Source organism: Rattus norvegicus, chromosome 10 (assembly GCF_021556685.1).
Source record: "Rattus norvegicus strain SHRSP/BbbUtx chromosome 10, alternate assembly SHRSP_T2T, whole genome shotgun sequence".
Classification (NCBI taxonomy): Eukaryota; Metazoa; Chordata; class Mammalia; order Rodentia; family Muridae; genus Rattus; species Rattus norvegicus.
The window spans coordinates 39,041,935-39,065,407 of record NC_141543.1 but is presented as its reverse complement, the minus strand read 5'-3'; the positions used below and the strand labels follow the sequence as shown (position 1 = coordinate 39,065,407).

At 44.6% G+C, this 23,473-nt stretch overlaps 1 long non-coding RNA gene and 1 pseudogene across 1 annotated transcript; one reads left to right on the top strand and one right to left on the bottom strand.

Moving 5' to 3' along the window:
- Positions 1-205: 205 nt before the first annotated feature.
- On the bottom strand, positions 206-2,004 carry Hars2l1 (histidyl-tRNA synthetase 2 like 1). The gene is given in 2 exon segments (NR_144448.1): positions 206-581; positions 1,964-2,004. It is a non-coding gene; the product is annotated as a histidyl-tRNA synthetase 2 like 1 (long non-coding RNA).
- Positions 2,005-11,334: 9,330 nt separating this feature from the next.
- Positions 11,335-17,167, top strand: Rpl30-ps1 (ribosomal protein L30, pseudogene 1; annotated as a pseudogene).
- Positions 17,168-23,473: the final 6,306 nt, after the last annotated feature.

Sequence of the window (23,473 nt, the reverse complement as noted above, 5' to 3'; positions counted from 1 at the left end):
AGGACAAGTAGCTGGAGTTGGTGCTTTCCTTCCACCAATGTAAATTCGAAGGATTTGAACTCAGGTCATCAGGCTTGGCAGCAAGTGCCTTCCTCCATTGAGCCATCTTGCTAGCCCAACAGTCACTCTTTTGGCCAAAACAAAGAGATGCTTGGCACTTTATGGTAGCGCAATAACCTTAATATTGTCTGATTAGACAAAATTGTGACGCGACCAACTTCATCTTATTTATTTGTTGGTTAATTGCCTGTCTGTCCGTCTGTCCGTCCGTCTATCATCTATCTCTGAGATGAGGTCTCTTGAAGTTTGATGACCTCAAACTTTCCGTGTAGTTGCGGAGGACTTTGAACCCCTGATCTTCCTGCTTTCACTTCCCAAGTGCCGGGATTTCGGGCTGCCACCACCGTACCTGGTGTGCTTCATCTCTTTTAGTCTCAGGGTCGCATTGTTCGAGGTTGTCTTTCTGAGATGGTTTCTGTCCCACAGAGAACTTCATGGCTGTGCTTGTGAGCATCTGGGCAGCTTCTGGATGCCAGGTGTACTTCTCCTTTCTCCTGCTTCTCATGTACAGGTTAGGGGACCTGCAGGGGGTTGGTGAGAAAGATGATTTGTTTTATCTATGATGGGTATAATTATACTTGCTGACTGTCTGGTGTTTCTCAACAGGGTCAGGTAATACCCAACATCCACTATTTCTTAAGATAGATTTTTTTTTTAATTTTAAGATTTATTTATTTTATGTACACTGTAGCTGTCTTCAGACCTACCAGAGGAGGGCGTTGGATTCCATTATAGATGGCTGTGAGCCACCATGTGGTTGCTGGGATTGAACTCTGGAAGAGCAGTCAGTGCTCTAAACCACTGAGCCATCTCTCTAGCCCTTAACATACTATTCTTATTGATTATTTGGGAATTTCACATAATGTATCCTGATCATCCTTATTCCCCAGTCTTCCCAGGTCTGCTGATCCCCACCCTTGGGACTCCCCTCCCCAAGCCTCTCCTCCCCAAAAAAACCAAACCAAGTCCAGTTTGTGTTGTTGATATATCACCGGAACGTGGTCAATCCAACGGTGACCAGCTCCTTAAAGAAAAGTGAATCCTTCCCCACCCCAACCCCTGCCAGTAACCGTCTATGGTGACTAGATACACTTCAGCATCCTCATCCCAATTTTTGAGAGTTCTCTTCAATGGTTTCCTGTCTAGGTTGTTATTGTGTGTGGGGAGGGTGGGTGGGAGTGGGTGCTGCCACAGAAGCCTCCTATGTCTGTCTGTCTCAGCTGTGAGTCTGCAATCATCCATACCACGGCAGAAGAAACTTCCTTGCCCTTTACAGTCAGCAGGAGCTCAGATCATAGACTTGGTATCTGGTGACAGCACAGACTACAGTCATACACCTAGGCTCTAGTGTCGCACATGCCACGGATGTTAGCATTTTGTCTAGGCTCCGCCCCACAGTTACCTGGCAACAGCCAGGTGTGCCTGACTCACTATAAAAGGGGCTGCTCACCTCCTCCTCTCTCTCTTGCCTTCTTGCGCTAGCTCTGTCAACTCATTCCTTAGCCTCTCTCTCCCCATTCCTTTTCCCCCTCTCCACGTGCTCATGGCCAGTCTCCCCCCCCCCCCCCCCACCTTTTTCTGTCTCTACTCCCTCAACTCCCCTCAGTCATGTGGCTGGTCCCGCAGGGGGAAGGGATGCCTCAGCATGGGCCCGCGGAGGCACTGCCTTCCCCTACACCTGACTACACATTCACCAAACATATTCCTTCTCTTCTTATCTTTTCATAAAACACAACAGTGGACCTCAGCATGGTTCCCACGGCAGCTTGACCCATGGATATAAACACAGCCCTCTGATGTAGCTCTCCTACAGAGCTACACCAGCTTAGGCCGGGGGGCTGTAGCATGGACCACGGATATCAACATGGCCACATGGCCTCAGGGGGCAGCACAGGATACTCACATTTCCATGAACCCCGCTGGAGCATCACAGCTCGCAGCTTCAGGCGGCAGCACAGACAGAGACATCGGTGCTAACACAGGCCACGGGGAAACTGCAGTAGGAACACGATCCAGGCACAGCCCCCAGTGGCAGCATGGCGCACATCAACATGGCCTCCGGCAGCATCTCAGGCCTTAGACATCGATGTGGTTCAGCCTCCTTCCACAGAGTAAATAACACTCTGCTACCCCCCCCCACCCCCATATGCAGCTTCACATAAATAAACTCACTGCAGGGGTTGGGGATTTAGCTCTGTGGTAGAGCGCTTGCCTAGCAAGCGTAAGGCCCTGGGTTCGGTCCCCAGCTCCGGAAAAAAAAAAAAACTCACTGCTAGGAATCACTGGTCTCGACTAAAGGTCTCTCCGGTCTCTGAAGCACTGGGCCACTGCTGAGACTTTTTACATAACAACTGTGCTTCAGGTTTTCATCCTCTGTGGTAATGACGTGCTCTGGGATCTGGTTCTGCGGCACCAGCTTCTTCTCCAGGTCCAGCAGTTTGTAGATGTTCAGGTAGACGAACTGGAAGCACTGGATCTAGGCCCCGATGGCAGCCAAGTTGGTTCGGCCACCCCATGCAGTAGGCACTCTCAGGCAGCCTCCCTGGGTACTGGGGCCCAATAGCAACTGTTATTAAGCGTCTTCTAAGAGCTCCAATGAAAAACAAACGAAGAGACTTTACTAAAAAAGTGAATACCTAGATTATTGCTTGCACATCACTTAGAAACCTAAGAAAGCCAATGAGGAATTTTAGAAGGAGCTGAAATGACTCCACTGGTGAACACTTTCTGTGCAAGCGGAGGAACCCCCCCCCCCCCCCCCCCCCATCTCAAGTAAAAAGCCGGGCACTGTGAAGCTTGCTTGGAATTCCACCAATGGCGAGAAGGGCAGAGACAAAAGGACCTTGGGAGCTTTCGCACCAGCTAGCTCAGCCTACTTGGTGATGTTCCAGGCCAGTTCCTGTCTCAAGCAAAACTGGAGAGTGCCTGAGGAGTAACACTCAAGGCTGTCTTCTGACTTCCACGCACATGTGCCCATGTATGCAGCCTTCGCCCACACTACCGACCCCTCCACTCTCTCACAAGGGGAGTTCCGAAAGGCAGTTGGTATTAAAGTCAAGTTGGAAAGCTCAAGGCTTAGCCTTTTAAATCAACATTCATCCAAAAATACAAAAAAAAAAAAAAAAGGAATAATTGAAAAAAGATAGGGCAAAACTAAATGTTTAGGGATCAGTGAAGCACGTGGGCACATTTATATAAAATTATGAAGCATCGCTGAGGGACTTGGAGGAAAGCTTGCGTGACTGGTAAGGCACACCACACAACTCAATGTTCCAGCCGTTTGAATTCTAATAAAAAAACACCAGGTTTTTAAAAGTAGATGATATCAATCTAAGGCCACCTGGCAAGCTTAATAAAAGGGTGAGGACATTTTGTTTTTTGTCTCTTTTTTCTTTTTTCTTTTTTTTTTTTTGGAGCTGGGGACTGAACCCAGGGCCTTGCGCTTGCTAGGCAAGTGCTCTACCACTGAGCTAAATCCCCAACCCCGTGTGAGGACATTTTGTAAGATTGAAGGTTGACTGGCAGAGCTAGAGAAAAGAGCTGTCGTTAAGACAGGATGAGTCAGGCTGGAGAGATGGCTCAGTGGTTAAGAGCACTGACTGCTCTTCCAGAGGTCCTGAGTTCAAATCCCAGCATCCACATGGTGGCTCACAACCATCTGTAGTGGGGATCTGATGCCCTCTTCTGACAGCTACAGTGTACTTATATATAATAATTATGAATTCTGCCAGAGAGGGGAAGCTGCCAACGTGAAGCAGTGAGGAGGAGCCAGTCGAGCTGTAGAACATTGTCGAAATGTACAGAGGTGGGTTAGTGGGTGAATTAGGGGAGCAAAGGGGTTCATGCTCAGATGCCAGGTCTGTTCCAGAGAGTTCTGGAGTTCCCACAGTGTGCTCATGAGCAGTGAGAGGCTGGCTCCCATCAATGACATTGGAATGTGACGTGCATTCTCATTACCTGGAGTTTTCACACACAAGCTGAGGTTTCATGGGAGACCCCAGGACATTAAGTGGATGGTAGTAAAGTTGAGATGTGAAATGACATCAGGCTGCGGTATAGGTCCATGTGCAGCTCAGAACCTGTTCTGTGACCCAGCCCTGCTCATTACAGATGAAGACCCAAGAAAGTCTGGCATGGGGTAGGGGACAGATAGAGAACCCAGTGGGATACCTTAGGTAAGCCCCTGAACACCCCACATGGTGTCTAAAATGGAAGGGGAAGAGAGAACAGTCTTTTGGGAGTTCATGCTTGGCCTTCCTTGGCCAGGCCTTTTCTATGTTACAGTCTGTGTTCTGCAGTCTCCCTTCGTTAACTTGTCTGCCCTTGGGCCAATATGCTAATTGTTTCTGCAGTGGGCAAAAAGGCCATGGCTTAGTGAAATTCGTAGGTATCTCTGTCCCTGAATCCTGAGCTTAGTTTTTGTGTCTTTCTCTCTCTCTCTCTTTTTTTCTTTTTTCGTTTTTTTTGGAGCTGGGGACCGAACCCAGGACCTTGCGCTTGCTAGGCAACCCTTGCTTGCTCCCCAACCCCTGTGTCTTTCTCTCTTATTCTGTACTATTCTACTGTGTACTCAAATGACTCTGGTGGCTTTCTATAGGCTTTGGGATAAAGTCTACACAACCTCTTCTTGGCCTATAAAACCACACCAGAACACCTGACGTAGTTCACACCTGAACTGCTTTGTGCTTTGTGCTTTTATAGTCTGGCCAGTGTGGTCCCTCTTACACTGTTACAATGTGGTCACTGTTACACTGTTACAACTGTTACACTGTTACAGTGTGGTCACTAGTACACCTAGTCTGTACTAGGCTTTGTGCTTGCTATGCATTTCCCTCCTCATAATCATCCTGTTTTAGAGACTTGAATCAGGTCTCTGCTTTCTTACCCAGAAACCTGGGGCAGGAGAGAAGGCCTAGTGCTTAAGAGCACTGGTTGCTTTTCTAGAGGACTTGGGTTTGACTCCCAGCATCCACATGGTAGCTCACAACTGTCTGTGAATCCAATAACGGCATTCAATCTGCCCTTCCTTTGGTACCAGGCATGCAGTGGTGCACAAACATGCATGAGAGCAAAACCCCACATACACATAATCTGATAAAATAAACTAAAAAATAAATCCGAGGGCCAGAAAAATGAAATAGTTGTCTTGGATCACAATAGCTCAACAGTGGTAGAATTAGAAATTGAATTCAGGTTTGACCTCACAGTTATAATGAAATTAAAATAAAAATTGTGGTAAAATACAGATACTGTAAAATTTACCATTCTAGCCTTTTAAAGTGGGTAATTCTGTGGAATTAAGCACAGCTGTAATGTTTGCAAAGTACCTACACTAATCATTTTTAGAATCATTTACCCATTAAATGATGCCTCCCCACTTTCCCTCCCAGGAGTCCCTGACCTTCTGCCTCTATGAACTTGTCTCTTCCAGCTATCTCATGTTGATGGAACGAGACCAAGGTGGATTTACTTATTTACTTATTTATAAACAGGATCTCACTGTATATTCCTGGTAGTCCTGGAGTTCACTTTGTGGACATGGCTGGCCTTGAACTCACAGAAATCTGCCTGCCTCGGCCTCCTTAGTGTTGATATTGAAACAGTGTGACACCATGCCCAACTTTTTCTTTTGTGACTGGCTTATTTCATTTAATATAATGTCTTCAAGGTTTGTTTGTCCATGTTGTAGGACTGTAAGACTCGGCCTGAGTCTTAATTACCAGGAGACTCCCAGGAATGAGCCGTGAGACCAGAGACCAATGCAATAGCACGAGGATAATTATTCCGGCAAGCTGGGGTCCGCCTACTTCACGAGGAGAGGCGACCCCAAACAATCTGTTAGTACGGGTTTTATACATTCCTCAAAGGGCGGGTTACAGCGATGGAGATTGGGCATATGGGGGCATTGTTGAACTCAGTCTGACTCTTAGATTGCTACAAAGCAGGGCAGGTCCTTGAAATGCATTCCTTTAGATAAGGTTGAGATAGTCCTGCTATGAGGGCTCCCAGCGACGACCTCCAGGAACTGCCCCAGATGAGATTGGCACATTCCCTCCAGGATGGTAGGGGCTGTCTGAGGCTGGTGGAAAAATACTACCTCTTACGGGACCTGCCAAAATTTCTCTTTAAGGGCTACCTTGCATTCCATCGTTCCCACTGGATGCTGTTTTGTTTGTTTGTTTTGCCTGTTCATCACTGATGGATCCTTGGGGGCTGTGAATCCTTTAGTTGTGAATGCTACTGCTCTGAATCTTGGTCTGCAAATCTCTAAATACCTGTCTCGACTTTTGAAATATTTGCTTGGAAGTGGGCATTTTTGTGTCATATAGTAACCTTTCTATTTTCCTTTCTCTCTCTTTCTTTTTTCCTTCCTCCCTCCCTCCCTCCCTCCCTCCCTTCTTTCCTTCCTTCCTTCTTTCCTTCCTTCCTTCCTTCCTTCCTTCCTTCCTTCCTTCCTTCCTAATTAGGACCTCCACATGTTTTTTGTGATACCTGCTCCATGTTCATTTCTATCAGCAGTGCACAGAGGATCCATCTCCTCCACATGTCTGACAGCACTTTCTGCCTGTGTATTGCTATTCTAACCATCACAATGGGGCAGAGCAAATACCTCATTCTGGCTTTGATTTGTATTTTCCAAACGACGAGCGAACTTACACATCTTTGCATGTAAAAGCCTGAATTCCCAACCTTGGCTTATTTAAACATTTATTGATGCTATGTTGTCCAAAGAAGTAAATATTCCTCGTGCCAAATACCGTTCTCCCTCATAGTTAGGCTTGTCTGTGGAATGGAAAAATAGAAGCATATCTCATATACAGCAGTATCGAAAGTGGCATGTAAAAGGAGGTGGTCTCCTCTTCTAGAATAGTGAACACGGGGCCTGAAGAAAAGAGGCTTTCAAAATAAACAGTTCTGGGATGGAAGCCAGGGTCTCATGCATGTCAAACACTACACCATCGAGCTGCATTCCTCGTTCTTTGAAATAGCTTCAAACCCCCAAGTTCTAGGGATAATATTACATTTTTTTCTTGTTGCTTTGATCAAACCCTAACCTGAATACAGCTTAAGGGAGGGAGGGTTTATTTTGGCTCTCAGTTTGAGATACAGTCGAGCATGGTGGGGAAGGTGTGGTGATGGGGGTTGTACCATTGGGATTCTTTACCTCCTCACCTCATGGTGGAAAATAAACATGGGAAAGAAGCTGGGTTTTAAGATCTCATGGTCCGTCTTCCGTGACCCACTTCCTTTAGTGAGGCTCCACCTCTCAAAGGTTTCATGACCTCCCGAAACAAATCCATCGCCTGCAAGCCAAGTATTCACACATGTGAACCGATGAGGGACATTTGAAATACAGGGCACAGCAGAATCCTGGCGTATCCTTTACAGACAGCTCCCACTAAGGTTAACTGTTTCAGTGATGCTCTTGATCGCTGAGGGTCCAGGTCAAGTTCATGTGTAGCATCCAGATTCCATGCCTCTCTAGTTTCTTTCAGCTTGAAACAGATCCTCAGCTTTTTCCTGGACTTCCATGAGCTTGACATGAATGAAGATTGTAAGGCATGCATTTCGCAGATGCCCTCTCTGCTCTCGCCCTGTTTCTTTATGGTGCGCTCTAACGTATTGTGGCTGGAGTGGCACGGTGTGGCTATTTGGTTGCTGTACTTTAACCACGTAGGCTGGCCCCATCTCAGCTGCAACGCTGCTCTTCATTCTCACTGTAGTTAATATGTATCCTGTGAGGAGATACCTTGAGACCCCATGAATGCCTCTTTCTTTATCAACCTGTCTCTTGCTAGAGCCACTGATGTTTCTTGCCTGAAGTAGTCACCACTATGATGGTTGCCATGGTTTTCAACTTATTCCATGGATTATAAAACACTACTGCTTATTTTTCTGCTTGTATGCGCGAGTGCGCGCGTGCACACACACACACACACACACACACACACACACACACACACACACACACACGGAGGTCAGATGGGGATGTCAGGTATCCTGCTTCACCATTTCCACTTTCTTCCTTTCTTTCTTTCTTCCTTCCTTCCTTTCTTCCTTTCTTTCTTTCTTTCTTTCTTTCTTTCTTTCTTTCTTTCTTTCTTTCTTTCTTTCTTTCTTTCTTTCTGTCGATTCTTATTGAATCTAGAGCTAGATTGGTGGGCATCAGGCCCTAGCAATGTCCTTGTCTCTGCCAACCACAGCACTAGGGCTCTAAGCGTGAGCCCAGTTTTTTTATGTAGGGGTTGGAGATTAAAATCACTCCTTTTAAATTTTTTATTAGATATATTTCTTTACTTACATTTCAAATGTTATTCCTCTTCCAGGTTTCCTGTCCATAAGTACCCATTCCCTCCCCTCCCCCTCCCCCATACGGGTATTCCCCCCGATATATCTCCCTTACTGCCCCCCATATTCCCCTGCACTGGGGGGTCCAACCTTGGCAGTATCAAGGTCTTCCCCTTCCCCTGGTGCCCCAACAAGACTATTCTCTGCTATATATGCAGTTGGAGCCCTGGGTCAGTCCATGTATAGTCTTTCGGTAGTGGTTTAGTCCCTGGAAGCTCTGATTGGTTGGCAGTGTTGTTTTCATGGGGTTGCAAGCTCCAAGCTCCTGCAGTTCTTTCAATCCTTCCTCTAATTCCCCCCACGGGGTCCTGTTCTCAGTTCAGTGGTTTGCTGCTAGCATTGACCTCTGTATTAGACATGCTCTGGATATGTCTCTCAGGAGAGATCTATATCCGGTCCCTTTCAGCATGCATTTTTTAGCTTCATCAATCCTATCTAGTTTCGGTGGCTGTATGTGTGTGTGAATACACACACACACACACACACACACACACACACACACACACACACACATATATGTATATATATATGCCACATGTGGGGCAGGCTCTGAATGGCTGTTCCTTGAGTCGTTGCTCTAAACTTTGCTTCCATATCCCCTTCTATGGATATTTTTTCCCCCTTTTAAGAATGAGTGGGAGCATCTGCATTTTGGTCATCCTTCTTCCTGAGCTTCCTTTGGTCTGTGGATCGCATCTTGGGTAACTCGAGCTTTTTGGCTAATATCCACTTATCAATGAATGCATACCATGTGTGTTTTTCTGTGATTGGGTTACCTCACTCAGGATGATATTTTCCAGTTCCATCCATTTGCCTATGAATTTCATAAAGTCATTGTTTTTGATAGCTGAGTAATATTCCATTGTGTAGATGTACCACATTTTCTGTATCCATTCCTCTGTTGAAGGGCATCTGGGTTCTTTCCAGCTTCTGGCTATTATAAATAAGGCTGCTATGAACAGAGTGGAGCACGTGTCTTTGTTGTATGTTGGAGCATCTTTTGTTAAAATCACTCTTATCCAGCAGCCACCTTCCCAGCCTTTTCCTTTGTTTATTTAAAAATAGTTTTTATTTTATATGAGTATGTGTGTGTCTTAAATGTATGTATACATATCATGTGCATGCAGGAGTGGGCAGAGGTCAGAAGAAGTGTTAGATCCCCCAGAACTGAAATTAAGAGGTGGTTGTAACCTGCCATGTGAATGCTGAAACCCCAACCTGGGTCCCCTGCAAAAACAATAACCATTTTAACCACTGAGTCATCTTTTCAACCCTGTTTTGCATTTATTTATTTATAAACTAAAGCATAATATTATTTCAAGTGTATGGAGTATTTTGCCTGTATGTCTGTGTACCTCATGTACCTAGTACCTGTAGAAGCTACAAAAGGGCATTATATCCTTTGGAACTGGAATTTCAAATCACTGTGACATACCGTGTCAGTGCTGGGAACTGAATCCAGGTCCACTAGGAGAGCAGCAACTGCTTTTAATTCCTGAGCCGGTCCTCCAACTCTTCCATTTATATTTTATTTTAGTTATTTATTATTTATTTTATTTTTAAATGTATTCAGTTTATATCCCACTCATTGCCCTTTTCTTGGTCACCCCCCTCCCACAATCTTTTCCTCCACGTTCCCTCTTCTCCTCTGAGTAGGTGGGGGCTCCCAAGGGATTCCCCCCAGCCTAGTCCATCAAGTCTCTGTGAGGCTAGGTGCATCCTTTCCCACTGAGGCCAGATAAGGCAGCCCAAGAAGAACACATCCCACAGACAGGCAACAGCTTTTGGGAAAGCCCCTGCTCCAGTTGTTCGGGACCCACATGAAGGCCAAGGTGCACATCTGTTACATATGTGTGGGACAGCCTAGGCACAGCCCATGTATGTTCTGTGGTTGGTGGTTCAGCCTTAAGGGTCCAAGTTAGTTGACTGTGTTGGTCTTCTGTGGAGTTTCTATTCCCTTCCAGGTCCAAAATATTTCCTCTTATTCTTCCCCAAGCTCCATCCACTGCTTGGCTGTGGGTGTCTGCATCTGTGAGTCAGCTGCTGGGTGGAACCCCCCAGAGGACAGCCATGCTAGACTCTGGTCTGCAGGCACAACAGTATCATTAATAGTGTCAAGAATTGGTGCTTGCGCGGGGTTGGGGATTTAGCTCAGTGGTAGAGCGCTTGCCTAGCAAGCACAAGGCCCTGGGTTCAGTCCCCAGCTCCAAAAAAGAAAAAAAAAAAAAAGAATTGGGGCTTGCCCATGGGATGGGTCTCAAATTGAGCGGGTTATTGTTTGGTCATTCCCTTAGTGTTTGCCCCACCCCCTGTCTCTGTATTTCCTATAGACAGGATGATTTTGGGTGATGTCCCATTGCTCCCCTGGGGTTCCTGCCTGGCTACAGAAGTGACATCTTCAGGTTCTATATCCCTAGTACTGTGAGTCACAGCTAATGATACCCCCATTGATTTTTGGGTGCCTCCCATATTCCAGGTCTCTGTCTTGTCCTGGAGATGCCTCTCCACCTCCCCATTCCTATCAGTTGCAGATTTCCAATAATTCTCATGCCCCTCCCTCCTGTCCCTCCCCACACTCGATCCTGAAGGCCCATTTGTATTTATTTTAATGTTCAGAATTTCCCATTTTGGTCAGTGGAAGTTTCTTCAAGTTGGCTTCTGGTTTCGTTTTTTTTTTTTTTTTTTTTTTCGGAGCTGGGGACCGAACCCAGGGCCTTGCGCTTCCTAGGCAAGCGCTGATTTCGTTTTTTTGTTTTGTTTTGATACCTCTTTATCACTGTTTGAACATCTCCTTCCTTTATGTCACAAAAGATATTCCAAGCTCATCCCACTCAGTCCTTGGATTCAATGGTTTAAAGGTAGTGTGTTTAAAATGCAAAAAGAGCTTTTCTCATTCCCCTGCCATCCTGTATCTAAGGCAGGAAGATGGTGGCTGCGAAGAAGACGAAAAAGTCTCTGGAGTCCATCAACTCCAGGCTCCAGCTGGTTATGAAAAGTGGAAAGTGTGTGCTGGGGTACAAGCAGACTCTGAAGATGATTGGAAAAGGGAAATCGAAGTTGCTTATCCTCGCCAACAGCTGCCCAGCTTTGAGGAAGTATGAAATAGTAGACTGTGCCATGTTGGCTAAAACTGGTGTCTGTCATTACAGTGACAATAATTTTGAATTGGGTGCAGCATGAGGAAAATACAGAGTATGCATACTGGCTATCAGTGACCCAGGTGATTCTGATATTATTAGAAGCATGCTAGAACAGACTGGTAAGAGTAAACCAGAAAAGCTTTCCTTTAATAAAACGTTGCAAGATCTCCTTAAACAAACAAACAAACAAACAAACAAACAAACAAACAGAAATTAAGTCCCTCGTTTTGTTTTATATGTATACCCTATTATCTGAGACAGGCAGGTTTGAGAATTCACTCTGTAACCAGATCATTTCTGAAAGATGAGATGTGCATGTCATAACCACTTAAATTTGTAAATTTGTAAGCTTGAGCATTCTGCACGCCACCCACCCACCCCAGACAGGGCCTCTCTGTGTAGCCCTGGCTGTCCTGGAACTCCTTCTGTAGACCAGGCTGGCCCTGAATTCAGAGATCAGCCTGCCTCTACAATGCTGAGATTAAAGGTCATTATGCCCTGTTTAAACACACACACTCTCTCTCAGAAGAGGGCCACACCCAAATGGACTGCAAGATAGTTAGGCTGCTGCATCTCTGACATTCAGGAGCCTGCCATTGTGGGAGCCCTGTCTAAAGAGAAAAGAGTCTTCACATCTTTCTCTATAATGGCAACAGAAGTTAGACTATTGTGAAAAGCCATTAGACTTAGACTTCCCATACTGCACTGAGAGGTGCTCATCACTGCAACTCCTAATGGCTGGACTTAAAATAGCCCATATTTTTGCATTGATAGAGAATGAGCCACTGAGGGCCAAGAAATATCCATTGTAACAACCCTTCAGCCATGTAATTTAAAATAATTACCGGTTAAGTGAAAATAAACTAGAGTCATAATAAGAATAACAATCACTGTAGCAGCAGTTCTTGCCCCAGTACTGTTTGTTGGAGCGTTACCTTAGGAGAAGGTCCCCTGCAAGAGGAGTGTCTGCAGAGGGAGCCGTTGCTGGCTCATTACGCTGAATAAGGCATCGGGATGGCTTCGGGGCGCTTGGCAGCCACAGATCTCATCTTATGTTCTGTCTCTATTACTGTTCTCATGTGGTTTCAAGGAAGTTGTTCACCAGTGCAGAAGGCAGGATGCCATTGAAAATCAGGGGTAGGGAGTAGATGATGGAGGGTAGATGGGTGGTACTCGCCAGTGGCTTTATGTCGGCCGGGAGAAGAGCTGAAGCAATCTTCTTGTCCTTGGTGAGGGTCACACTGACACTCTTTCAAAACAGGTGAAGCTCTTTTGTGAGGACCTTGGAGTGTATGTGTCCTCGTTGAGTGACTTTGAGTGGGTACATGTAATAGTGTATCTGGAGTGGGCTTGGATAGCTGTGCAGAAACTTCTCTGGGAGTCCAGGGAAACAGAAGGCAGAGGCTGTCTGGGCTAATGGTAGGTTTTCTCATTTGTCTATTAGGGTGCTTTAGAAGATCGCTCATTCCTTTATGTATTTATTCATTCAGCATACATGTATTGAGCGCCTACTGTTTGCCACCTATTGTATTCAGTGCCGGGGTTGTGCAGGCAACCCTGACTGCTACCTCAGGAATTTGATAGTCTGGGAACGAATAGACTAATATGGATATATAGAAAGTGTCACAGGTAGGGGAGAGAAGAGAGCACTTGGGAGGGTGGAAGATAGACAGGGCATCACCGAGGGAAACATTAGGAAAGGTCCACTTCCGCTGTGACCGGAAGTCAAAGAACGATTTGGCCAAGCAACTGATGGAAGAGAGGGTGTCCCAGGCAAAGGCATTGCTGTAGATAAAAGCTCCAAGTGAGCATGAAGCCTGGTTGCTTTGAGATATGAAAGGAGTTTCAAAGCGTTGGAGTAAGCAGGTTAAGGGAGAATATGCTACGAGGTAGGAATAACCCTGCCAAGTGTAGGGTCAAGGAAGGCTTGGAGAGGAGTCCGGATTCTATTCCAAGTGTGGCTGGAAGCTTCCACACAGGAAAAGGCAGCCCATTTTCTCTCTGTGAAGGCTCAGCCCTGTTGCTGGTGGAGAGCAGCCTGTAGGAAGCAGGGCCTGGGTGGGTGCTGGGGATCTAGGTACGAGGTCCTTTAGGGATTGCTTGGGCCAGGAAGACGGCAGAGAGTAAGGGGAAGCTGACCAGTGGACACTTGCTTAGGCAGGAGGATGGTTCTGGAGTGGTCAGGTCATGAGGTGGAGTCAGGGTGAGGAGTTTCCTGATGGCTGTCTTGAGAAGTAGGGCCAATAGTACAACAATTCTCATGGGAGACAGAAGAGAGCAATGGAGTCTGAAGACGAAAGAGTATGGACGTGGCTAACTCTGCACAACACCATCCTCATTCTAAGCATGCAACATCCCTGCCTCTGTTGCTCGGCCACCGTCACTATCTACCTCCAGAACGTTAGCATCTGATCCAGCTGAATTCCAATCATCTTGTTCTAACACTGATGTCTCATCCATTCCTTCAGTCCCTGCCCACCGTCATTCTATGGAATGTTCCTACAAGTCTGTCTGCTTTAGATGTACTATAAAAGCGGAGGGGGGCGTAGTGGGATACATCAGTTAGGATCTCAGAAAAGGCTTTTTAAAATTATAATTTATTATTGTTGTTGGGTGTGTACCTGTGCACTACGGCATGCATGTGAAGGTCAGAAGATAGTTTTGCGAAGTCAGTTCTTTTCTTCCTCTTTATTTGGGTCCCAGGGATGAAATGCAAGTCACCAGGCTTGGGCAATGAGTGCTTTACAGGCTGAGTCATCTGGCTCTGATCCATGAAGAGGTTTTCTGGTCATTTGAATCTTAGGGGCCAAGGAGTTCATAACTAACTCACCATGGCGTTCTGTTTCTTCTGAAGGCTTCCGGTTTCCACCAGCATGCCCTGTGTTTGAGGGTATGAACATTTAAGGCCTTGGGTTCATGTCTGATGGCAGTAAGTAACTGTTTCCTTTGTCTGTCTGTCTGTCTGTCTGTCTGTCTGTCTGTCTCTATGGGTTTTTGAGACAGGGTTTCTCTGTGTCCTAGAACTCACTCTGTAGGCTAGGTTGGCCTCAAGCTCACAGAGGTACATCTGCTTCTGCCTCCCAAGTGCTGGGATTAAAGGCATGTACCACCATTGCCCAGCCTTTTAAAATATTTTCTTTCTTTCTTTCTTTCTTTCTTTCTTTCTTTCTTTCTTTCTTTCTTTCTTTCTTTCTTCCTTTCTTTCTTTCTTTCTTCCTTCCTTCCTTCCTTCCTTCCTTCCTCTCTCTCTCTCTCTCTCTCTCTCTCTTTCTTTCTTTCTTTCTTTCTTTCTTTCTTTCTTTCTTTCTTTCTATATTTATAATATGGTCTCAGGTCGCCAAGGTTGGTTCAAGCTTGCCATGTAGCTAAGGATGGCCTGTTACAAGGGTGTATCACCACATCTGGTTCCCCTTTCTGATCCCTGTTGTTGCTCTCATTGAGATTAATGGACGCCAACAGTGTATAAATGGCAGGTTAGAGCGGTGGAGAGGCTCAGAAGGGAGGCTCTCCCTGTTACGTTTAGGAAGGTACATCTTTGGAAAGTCGGATTTTCCGACCTTCGGAACAAACAGAGGGCATTTTGCTTGCTTTTACTTTTTTTCCCTCCCCCTAACAAAGGAAACGCGGTTTTAAGGTACTTTTCAATTTCTCCATGGGATTCCTTTCCTCCCCTGGTTTCTCTATCCCTAACGAGCTAACATAAAGCAGGCCTTTGTCTTCTATTAATCTTCAAAGCTGTTGATTTACCCTGAACAGAACGCAGGCCAAGATGTTATTAAAATAAAACAACTTCCAATTGGGCTGCTAATAAATGCTGAAATGCACCCACATCTCCCCTATTGATTACCTCCCGCCAACAAAGGCAAACACAAGCTTGTAAGGCGAGCTGCCCGCGGAAGTGAAAGGTTTAATTAGATGAAACGGAACGGACGGCAAAGTCCACCGCACGTGGTCATCAAACAGTTGCATTTCATAATTGGCTCTTTGAGACATGTCTGCCTCTTGAGCCTTTTCCACTCAAAGAGTTCCCTACAGTGCACCCGGAGGAGCGCATCTCTAGTAAATATCCCCCTGAGCACCTCACCAGCTCAGAGATGTGGACCAGAATGAGGCCGCCTGTCAGGCCATAAATCAGGTGTAGTGCATCGTTCTGGAATTGAGAGGTGGCAAGCGAGCCCAGAGAGACAGATTCTTCTGCAGCCCAGGCCTGTACCCAGATGCTGAACATCTTTGAAGAGGTAGGTGTGGGTGGAGCAGGAGAGGAGAAACCCCAGATTCCTAGAGTGGAACTTGGGACCACGCTGGCTCTGTGAGTGTCGGCCTCGAAAGTCCAGAGCCTGGCAACTGCACTGATACTTAGAGATGAGAAGTTATTAAAAAGCTGGTGTTCACTGCACGAGACTGTTTCAGACTCCTATCCCTCGTGCAGCTTTCCGAGCCAGTGGGGAAAAGAGCAGCAGAGACCGTGTAGCTCTCAGACCCAGGCCGGTTTTTCTGCACTGAGGTCCAAACACGCGATTAACCTCTGAAAGGTGGGCTTCCTGGTTCACGGATGCCGATGTGGTTTGTTACAAACACGGAATGTGATCATGTAAATAATTCCTTTCCCACGCTAATGCGGCACACCAGGGCACCGAGGACCGTCAGCGTTTACAGTAACAGTTCACTATTTATATCTACAGGTCCTGGGGAGAGATCATTTCTTCTATTCATAGCAAGTAGGTCAGGCCCTTAAACCTCTGTTCTCCGTATGTTCCTCTGCGACTGGGATATAACTCAATAGTTGAGTGCTTGCCTAGCATGCCCAAAGCCTAGACTTAATCCCAGCCTCACTCACACACAAGAAAATTAAACCTTGGAAATGTCCCTCTGATGTAGTGACGCAGGCATTTTATCCCAGTACTTAGGAAGCAGAAGTAGTCAGGTCTAAACAGATTGCTTTAAGATACCATATTATTAGATTTTAAAGCACCCTTATAGGATTGGGTACTACTGTCTATACTATAGATTAAGAAAGAAGGTCTCGTTCCTCTTCCTGTAAGCGGCCAGAGGTGACCTGTGAAGATGGTTCGCTACTCCCTTGACCCAGAAAACCCCACGAAATCATGCAAGTCAAGAGGCTCAAACCTTCGTGTTCACTTTAAGAACACCCGGGAAACTGCCCAGGCCATCAAGGGTATGCATATCCGCAAAGCCACCAAGTATCTGAAGGATGTCACTTTAAAGAAGCAGTGTGTGCTATTCCGGCAGTAAAATGGTGGAGTCGGTAGGTGCGCCCAGGCCAAACAGTGGGGCTGGACACAGGGACGGTGGCCAAAAAAGAGTGCTGAATTTTTGCTGCACATGCTTAAAAATGCAGAGAGTGATGCTGAACTTAAGGGTTTGGATGTAGATTCTCTGGTCATTGAACACATCCAGGTGAACAGGCTCCTAAGATGCGCAGACGAACCTACAGAGCTCACGGCCGGATTAACCCATACATGAGCTCCCCTTGCCACATCGAGATGATCCTCATTGAGAAGGAACAGATTGTTCCAAAGCCAGAAGAGGGGGTTGCACAGAAGAAAAAGATATCCCAGAAGAAACTGAAGAAACAAAAGCTCATGGCACGGGAATAAATTCAGCATAAATAAATGCGGATAAAGTAAAAAAGAAAAAAAAGAAAGAAAGAAAGAAGGTCTCAGGCACTGGATAGATGGTATCGTGGTTAAGAGAACGGGCTGCTCTTCCAGAAGATAATGGGTTTCATTGCCAGCACCCATAGGGTGGCACACACTTGTTCTAACTCTTGTTCTAGGAGGATCTGGTGTCCTCTTCTGGGATTTGCTGGTATTGAAAGCATGTGGAACACATAAATATTCAGGCAAAAATCATACATATGCATAAAAATAAATAAATAAGATAAAAAAGAAACTCCCTGGTGTGCATAGTGGGACCTCTTTAATCCCAGCACTTGGGAGGCAGAGGCAGGAGAAACTTTATGGATTGACCTTCATAGTGAGGTCTGGGCCAACCAGAGTACTTGGTGAGACTCCGTCAAAAAATATAAATAAATAAATAGTTCCCTTGCACTAAAGGATTTTCCTTGTTCTAGTTCTTAGACATTCAGTAGGGCTTTCTAGTCATTTCACAAACATATATTTAAAAATCTCAAATTATTTTTAAAATAACCTTGGTTATTATTATTGTTATTATTACTATTATTTTGGATTATACAAAACTGACAGCTGCTCCTTGATGTGAACAGTGACCTAGACGGCAGGTGTGGGACCAGGCAACCTGGTACCTAATTCTGCTCTCTCTCTTTCTTCCACTAAGGAAATGACTGGATTGTATGAAAATCAGGCGAACTAGTGCTGGGACAGGGCCTAGCACAAAATACAAGTTCAACAAGGACTAACTAGTACTGAAAAAAAAAATAGCAACCCTAACCTAAAAACCAAACAATTAAAAACACCAGAAACCCAATAATGCTTATTCTTAGGATCTTGCATAACTACTGTAAGTGCTTTAGAAAGTACATGTTGCGTGACAGCAGTGCCTACATTGTAGAACATTTCTATGGTCTCCTCAGCCATTCTATACATCAGCCTAACTGAACCCCTCTTTTTTTCTTTTTTCTTTTTTTTCAGAGCTGGGGACCGAACCCAGGGCCTGCGCTTGCTAGGCAAGCACTCTACCACTGAGCTAAATCCCCAACCCCTGAACCCCTCTTAATATACATTCATTCTATCGTTCTATTTCTTTACAGCTGTGGTTCTCAACCTTCCCAATGCTGTAACAGTTTAATACAGTTCCTAGTGTTGTGGTGACCCCTCCAACCACAAAATTATTTTCGTTGCTACTTCATAACTGTAACTTTGCTACTTTGTATGCAATGTATGAATATATACTTTGATACATATTTACATATGTATCATACATTATGTATCATAATGTAAGTAGCTAATATATCATGTGACTTCTGTGAAAGGGTTGTTTGACCCCTCAAAGTGGTCTAGGGGTATCTGGTGCCCTCTCCTGGCATCTGCTGAGCCCTGATCAGCATCTGCCCTACAGAGGCCCAACTAATACCAGTAAATATATTAATATACACTTAAAAGCTTTAAGAAAAGATTTTGAACATTCTGATTTGGACAGCGTTCAGTAGTTCTGTGCTCTGTGCTTCTCACATGTCACCTCATGTGGTTTATACAACAGTTCTGGTTCTTTCTCCTTTTCCCCTTCCTCTCCTTTTTTTTTTTTTTTTTTTTTTTGTGAGTAGCAAATAAGATCAGGGAGGTTAGGTGACTCCTCCAGTGTCACACAGGTAGTAAGTGACAGAGCTAAGACTCACAGTTGGGTCTTTTTAACTTCCAGGTTGACATTTATGTATTACCTTACAAGCCTGATTCTCATTTAAGAGCAGACAGCCCACTCGAAAAAGAGAAGCTTGTTCTAACCTGGACAGCAACTCCCGTACTCTGGGCTCAGACTCCCCCCCCCTTTTTTTAAAAAAAAATTGGATAGTTTATATATTTACATTTCAAATGTTATCCCTTTTCCCAGTTTCCCCTTCTCCCATACCCCTTCCTCATGCTTCTATGAGGTTGCTCCCCCTTCCATCTACCCACTCCCATCTCAATACCCTGGCATTCCCTACACTGGGGAAAAGGGGCTCAGACTTCTTAACCCAGTGTTTGGACACTAAAGTAAAACTAGAGTTTCTGCTGCATATTAAACAGCCTCTCAAGAGGAGTAATTGTTATTCTTTAAGAATAGATTTATTGGGGTTGGGGATTTAGCTCAGTGGTAGAGTGCTTGCCCAGTAAGCACAAGGCCCTGGGTTCAATTCTCAGCTCCGAAGAAAAGAAAAAAAGAAAAAAGAAAAGAATAGATTTATTTATTTGTGTGAGTGTTTTGCCTTTATGTGTGTATGTGCACCATGTGAGTGCCTGATTCTTATGGAAGCCAGAAGAGGGAGTCAGAATATTAGGAACTGGAGTTATAGATAATAGTTAGCCACCATGAGGGTGCTGGGATCTGAATCCAGGTCCTTAGCAAAAGCAGCAATTGTTCTGAACCTTCACACCTCCTTGGCCCCTGTATCAGGTTATTCCTAAAAGATTTATTTTTATTATTTTTAAATCGATTATAGGCAAGTGTGTCTGTATGTGAGTATGTATATATGAACGCAGGTGTCCACCAAGGCCAGAGACATCAGACCTCCTGAAGCTGGAGTTACAGATAGTGGTAAATTGTCTGATGTGGTTGCTGGGAACAGAACTTGGGTCCTCTGGAAGAGCAACAAGTGCTCTTAAGCACTGAGCTCTCTACTTGGGTTCTAAGAAGCCTTTATAGAGTGTCTGCTCCGACCCATTTCTTCATGTCTTCTTATACTGAATTTGTATGACACCGATTTTTTAAAAAATACCTGGAGTCTGTTTACACTTAAAAAATGTAAGTTATTCTTGTTTTTTTTCAAGTGGAATTTCAAGTCAAGGGGACCAGATAAGCAGTGTCAAGGAAAATATCTTTTGCAGACAGTGACAGGACTTGTTCTTTGGAAATGAGGAGACAAAGGTTGCATAAATGTTTAATTTTACTGTGCATATTAATGTAACCATTGAGTATACTTGGCCCCCAAGCAAATTAGTTGTCCCGGAATGAGGATCATGGACACATGCTGTGTATGACAAGTATTTATTGTGGTGTTATTCCAATGGCTGAAAAATGGAAAAAATTTACATGTCTGCCCAATGAAGGAAAGACAAGGAAAAAAAGTATCTATATAGAATGCAATACAATTCAGCTTAAAATGGATGAAGTCTTGCCATCTGTAACAAAATGGATGGAGCTGAATATCATTATGAAAAGTGAAACAAGCCATGCACAGGAGGCACACCCTGCTTTATTGCACTCACGTAAGGATTGTCAAAGCTTTTGTCTCATAGCTGCTGAGAGTCAAATGGTGGCTACTGGATGCTGGGAAAAACGGCTGGGAAAGGTTGGCTCGTGGGTACTGTGTTATAGTTGATTAAAGACAGGCACGGAGTTCTGTAATTCTATGTGGACTACAGTGATAGTAGATACCGGTAATGCCCTTGTGATGTTTAATCTTGGTTGTCAACTTAATTAGATCTGAAATCAAGCCTCTGGGTGGGTCTGTGAGGATTAATTTGAGGTTAATTTATAATTCCAGTCCCAGGGAATCTGATGCCCTCTTCTGGCCTTCTTGGGCACTAGGCACAGATGGGATATTCATGCACAGTGCATCAATCAATAAATATTAAAAAAACACAAGAAAAGATTTATAATGTTACTCTGATGTGAACAGTATGCAATATATATATATGTATATGCATATGTATATGCATATGTATATATGGAAACATCATATGATATTTTATAAATATGCATAATTTTTATGACTCAGTTAACAAAAAAAGAGTTATAAGAAGAATAATCCATGCTACAGAAAGATGTAGAAAATGAACATCTCACAGAGGCCATAGAGGTTCTTCTTGCCCTGGACACCTGTGATTGCAGCTCAGCCAATCACAGCCTTAATATAACTGAGTGCTTTAGGGGATTCTGTTTATGGAATTCTGAACTATTTGGATGATTTGGATGTCTGGTTATCAATGCTGGATGAACCAAAATTTTTGTTTTTCCTTTCACTTATTTAATGTTTTTGCATTTATTTATTTACGTGTGTGTGTGTGTGTGTGTGTGTGTGTGTGTGTGTGTGTGTGTGTGTACATGGGTGTACGTGCCACATCAGACAAGTGGCAGTTGGAGGACAGTTTTGGTGAGGCAGTTCTCTTCTTCCACTATGTTGGTTCTGAGGATTGAATTTAAGCCTTCGGGCCTGGTGTCAAGCACCCTTACCTCCTGATTCATCTCAGTGGACCCCTTTGCTTATTTTTAACCTGGGTATGTTCTTCACCGTGAGCCCTGTTCCTCAGAGAACCCGAGAGCATAGCTATGTTGGCAATTTTGGTCTGTAGCCCTGAAGTAAGTGGGACCTTTGAGGGAAGTTGAGGAAGGATGAAGATGACAAATTGTAGTGAGGAGAATGGGAAATATATTAAAAGTAGATGTAGTGTATCTGATGTGTGTGTGTGTGTGCGCGCGTGTGTGTGTGTATGTGTGTGTATGTGTATGTGTGTATGTGTATGTGTGTGTGGGTATGTGTATGTGTGTGGGTATGTGTATGTGGGTATGTGTGTGTGTGTGTGTGTGTGTGTGTGTGTGGCCTTCCCTAGAGCTGGAGTCACAGTGGGTTGTGAGCTGTCCTATGCTGTTCTGGGATCTGAACTTGTCTTCTGATAAAACAGTAAGCACACTCTTTTTTTTTTTTTTGGAGCTGGGGACCGAACCCAGGGCCTTGTGCTTCCTAGGCAAGCACTCTACCACTGAGCTAAATCCCCAATCCCAACAGTAAGCACTCTTAATCACTGAGTCCTCTTTCCAGTCCCCAGAAAATAAATAAATAAATGCTTTCTGAAGTTTTCTAATATACTAGGTAATCAAATATCGTAACTTACGGGCTGGAGAGATGGCTCAGCGGTAAGAGCACTGACTGCTCTTCCAGAGGACCTGAGTTCAAAACCCAGCAACCACATGGTGGCTCACAACCATCTGTAATGTGATCCGATGCCTTCTTCTGGTGTGTCTGAAGACAGCTACAGTGTAGTCATATACATGAAATAAATAATAAAATCTTTAAAAAATATCATAACTTACTACTGTTAGGGTAAGAAGCAGATAAACTGAAATTGTCTTGGGAAACTGTGAGCATTTAGACAGTCTTGGAGAATACTTCTTTCCTGCAGAGGAGTGAGAATCAAGAGTTTTCTTCTACCCACTCTTTAAAGAGCACATCAAATGAGCTGGGCATTCTGTGTGTCCATTTGTTTCTGCACGGTGGTCCCGGGAAATGTACAGGTTGTCTCAAAGGACAAAATCTTCCATCCATTGTTGACCATCAGATGCTTCCTTCCTTCCTTATCCTTATCCTGATCCTCCCCGCCCCCTCGTGCATGTGCATGTGGTACTGGGAAATATTCAGGCACTGGGCTGACATGCCATTCCTCTCTCCAACTTCTCATCTTCATTTTGAGAAGCTCTGAAGTTCTCTCCTGCTCTCTCTCTAACCAGAAGGGAAAATAATTGAACACGATGAGAACTAGTCTTACTGTTCACTGCCAAAGATACTAACACAGAAATAATTTTAGAAGAAGATCTACAAGGGTGCATGTGGTCCTCAGAACTCTGCTGCTCAGGGCAAAGGTCAGTGAGGTGCAGGTAAGGGAGACAGTTTAAGGACGTGTGCTCACAAGTGAGGACACCTATGCCTGGGCTAAAGGCTTTTGTTCACACTGTTGGATACCAATAAAATTCAGTTCTACCTTGGTCTTGCCCATTAGGAGCCAAAGGAAAAAGTGGTGTAATCCTTAGGATTTCTCAGGTCATTGCTCAGGAGAGGGTGTAATCTCTAGCTCATTGATGGAAAAGGTTATGTTGAAGGTGGATGTGGATGTCCAGTTTGGGAAAGACTAGTCAAGTATCAGTGGGGTGGGATTTTAGGACTGGTATAGAAAGACGAATTCTCACTACCTTATACTTTGAGTCTTGGTCCACTGCCTACAGAACAAGTTCGGTATGGCAGTTGCTCCCAGAGGGTATTCTGTAGATATGGAATACCCAGAATGGGCAATTCCCCAGGAGCAAGATATTGGCTGCCAGAGGCTGATCAGCAGGAAGACTGGGGGAGAAATGGCTTCATAGGGTTTTCTTTTAGAGTGATGCAAGTATTTTGGAACTAAATAGTGGCCATTGCACAGCATTGTGGATATGTGAAATACTCCTAAATTGTACAATTTAAATTGGCAAGGTGAGATATGAATTTTATCTTAAAAAAAAGAGAAGCAAAACTATGT